Genomic DNA, 4,044 nt, shown 5'->3' with positions numbered 1-4,044 from the left:
TCTGGTATTTCTGACTCTGCATGTGCACATGCTTGAGCAGCACTGATAAAACTCGTAGCTGTCCTGGCTAAAATTGGACTGCTGCCACTTTTGAAACGAACAAACGCCCCTCCTGGGAGGGGATAGCCGTTGATCGATCGAGAGATGGTGAGATCTTTGACTGCCGCGCTGGCACGGCTGTTGGCAAATATGCCGTTGTCTACAATCTCAGCCCCAGAGAAATCAGTGCAAAAGTATAACACATAAGTTCCTCCCCCGAAGCTCGGGAGAAACGTCGCATTGCCAGTAATTCGGCCAGTATCAGCATCCACAGTTACACTTCCATTATCCTGACGTGAATTTGACAAATCAGTCAAGTCTTGCAAAATCAGCGGCTCGGCTGGGCCGCCGTCGGTTCCGTTGACAGGGAAAGTGAAGCGGAACAGCGATGTATGCTGTGCAGTCGTCATCTCGGCCCGGACGCCGCTGTCCAAAGTAATGCTGAAATATCCTGGTTGCGCAGACACAGTCTCGTTTTTGAAAAATCCGAAGTCCGCCCGTGTCTTTTTGGGAAACGCGCAATTGTTGATATCGCCCCCGGCGCACTTCGGGTAAGCAAAGAGTGCAAAATTCCCAAGCGAGGGCGATCCTCCAGTCCCCGAATCGTGCATTACGCTGAAACCTGTGACTGGCGAGCCGTCCAATGTGAACCCGCCTTGATTGGAGCTGCTGTTCGTATCGGCTACTGCCTTTGCCATGCCGTAAGGCAGAGATGCGCCAGGAAAGACATTGCCGCCATTGCTCGCTCCGATGAGCGGGTCGACGTACTGTAACGGATCAAATGCCTGGACCAGGATGCATCCAGCAAAGCAGGCGGGCAGGAATACTCGAAAACCCATCTTCAAGACAACATTGAGTTGGATTACGCTTGAGTTGAGATCTCCCAGCTGCGGCACCTCGTTATTTATCTATGCTATGTATAATATTTCATTCCGCCGCGCTGCTTCCACCATGGGGGGTATATCATCCGCCGATCCTGATATCGTGCCGTGATCTGGTCAAATGTTCGGCTGAACATGACATGACCCCTCTGCAATGTTTGTACAAGGGTGCTGGTCATTTCCATAGCCATAGCTGTGCAGATGATGAGCTTTAATCAATTTTGTTGTAACATCTACTCTGTCCCATTTCGATTGCAACGCTGTAGGTTCGCATTGTCATGCACCACGGGACACATTAGTTAGAAACAAGCTTCCAGGTACCGGGGAAGACGCTGAATAATGATCCTATAGCCACTCAAACAGGCCAAGATCATCAGGGCAAGAGCAGGCCTCCAGTCAGGCACTGGACACAGCGGCACTCTGATTCGGCATTCATAGGATGCCAGTCTAATCAGTGTCATTTTAGCGTTATCTGTTCGCTGCATCTAATTTGTGTCCCGTTGCAACTGTCTGACGGTTACGGCAGGTCGATGCAGTGCCATCGCAAACGAAATCCACGTGTTGCGTGTTGGACCACAAGAATTCCAATGTAGCTATAGCTCACAATTTGGAGGAAGTGTGTGGTGACAATGTAGGTGCGTCGATTATAAACGCCATGTCCAAGATCGCTAATAGGCAGAGTGCAGCGGTGTCGCTTGGTGAAAAGTCACTTGTTGATTCTTTGATTTACAATTTGGATCAACAGCCCCATAGCCATACAATCACTGGTTTCTCCGTAGTAGTGACCAGAATGGCAAATCCTTCTGTGGTCATCCTCTTCAAGTCTTCTCGGAAGTCGATCACGGATTGAACCTGATGATTATAAAGCTGGTACTGAGTAGGCGTGCGAATAATAGAAGCCATCAATTGTCCAGCTTCGTCACTTGGCCGTTCAGCGTTAACCTACCTCAATCTTTTGACAGTGCGTTTGTCAACCAACACCCCTCTCCCAGATGCAGCGGGGTAGTTTGTGGGGGCCACTTCCAAGGGGTTTCCGGAATTTACGGTATTCGTGCACCCCTTAACTGGCCGGGGCTCCGTGTTCCGCAAGCAATCGGATGGGGCGTGTAAACACCAAAGCTCAAACTGCGCAGCATACATGCTGCATATTTCGTGTGCATGAGCATCATATGTACAAACTTTGGCTTACCTAACCTCTAATGATCTGTTGTAATTAAAGATTGTTTAAAACTTTTGCAGATGTCTACGGCAGACCTGGGTAGCATGACAGCCTCTCTTCAAAATGGCGATGAGCCGTACATGAAACCTTCTACGAGGCTTCGGAAGCTTATCTCACAAGAGGGAGTCTGCATACAGGCTCCGGGGGTTTATGATGGCATTTGTGCCCGTCTAGCGATCGAGCAGGGTTTTCAAGTAATGGTACGTTGATGTCGTCACGCTTCATCTCTTGAAGTGAAGAACTTACGAGGTTGTTGCGCCCTGCAGTATCAGTCAGGCTCAATGACAACGGCGGCCCGGCTTGGACGGGCAGATCTCGCGTTTGCATCTTTGAATGATTTCGCGCAGAACGCCCAAATGATTGCAAACATTGATCCTCGAATACCGCTGATTGCGGACGCGGATACTGGGTTTGGTTCCCCGCCCAACATTGCCCGAATGGTGCAGATGTACGACCAATGCGGTGTCGCCGGATTTCATATCGAAGATCAAGTGACGAACAAGAGATGTGGTCACCTAAAGGGTAAAGAAGTCGTGGATATTGAGTGAGTTGGTATAGAAGGCATTATCTACAACATGGCACTAACAGTACAGAACATGGAAATCGAGAATCCGGGCATGTGTTATCGGCCGAAGCTCCATTTATGGAGGAAGCGATATCGTGATTATCGCAAGGACAGATTCGCTTGCCGTGGAAGGTTATGATACCGCTCTTGAGCGAGTACGATACGCATCTTCAATTGTTTCTGAATGTTGCTAACGATACATTGAATTCAGTTGGTTGCAGCGAGGGAATGTGGTGCAGACATGGGTTTCTTAGAGGCTATTGAGACGGAGGAACAGATAAAGAACGCTGTCAAAGTCCTTGCTCCTATGCCTGTAAGTTAGGTTCGGGATGTTGAGGCCTGCGTCAAGAAATCTAACCAGAGATCGGCAGCTACTTGTAAATTGTGTCTCAAAAGGCAAAACACCGTGGTTTTCACCTGAAACCCTCGGACAATGGGGCGTCAAGGCTCGTAATTTCATTCTCATACTGGCTATTGTTCGGATACTAATTGTGACGTAGCTCGCCATATACCCAGGCGCTGCAGGTAAATCTGTTTTGCACACAATTAGACGGGCATATAAGTATCTTAAAGAGACCGGAAAAGATGACGCAGAAGCAATGGGACTAGATCCCCGAGGTTTCTTTGATGTCATGGGTTTGCAGAGGGAAATGGAAATTGATAGATTGGCCGGTGGAGGGGCGTTCTCGAACGGTGCATAGCCCTCCAGTATTGGTAGTATCAAAATGTATAAGTTCTACAAATAAGACTGAGCATGTTGGCCATGCTACCTTTCCTCATTGATAGACTTACCTAAGTTCCATGTGGGCCAACTTTTGGCGTACATACTTGAAAGCAATAATTTGTGAGAGAACAAACCCTGCGTTCTCTTGATCTCGGGGAAAGTTAAATAGTTCTCGGTCAGGATAATAAACATTAACTCCTTGAAAGCCATTATACGAAATGACATGGCTCATGGTAATTATTAGTGTCTCAAAAATTCTTCTTGTTACCATAGCCCTATGGAACTTCTGTCAAGGTAATAATTCCTTGTTGAGGAGATTATGATACCCTTGCTGAATCAATATTTATTATCTTGATGGAGGCGTATATAAATTAGACTGGTATTGTTTAGAAAATATACTATGCAGCTACAAACACAACTCTGTTCCTGAAATATGTCTTATATCTACAGCATTGGGTCTCATATACCTCAACAAGAGGCTAGAATCTTGTTCATGTCCTCCTTAGTCACAACTGGTTGCCATGCTTTGAATGGCATATTCATTGTCTTGGCTTGTCTTTTCTCATATGCAAGGAATTCAGGAGTAATGGCGCTGCCCCTGACACCTCCACGAACC

The sequence above is a fragment of the Phaeoacremonium minimum genome, assembly GCF_000392275.1.
Source record: "Phaeoacremonium minimum UCRPA7 unplaced genomic scaffold PA7_03_scaffold_496, whole genome shotgun sequence".
NCBI classification, from domain to species: domain Eukaryota; kingdom Fungi; phylum Ascomycota; class Sordariomycetes; order Togniniales; family Togniniaceae; genus Phaeoacremonium; species Phaeoacremonium minimum.
This window is presented reverse-complemented; position numbering follows the sequence as displayed.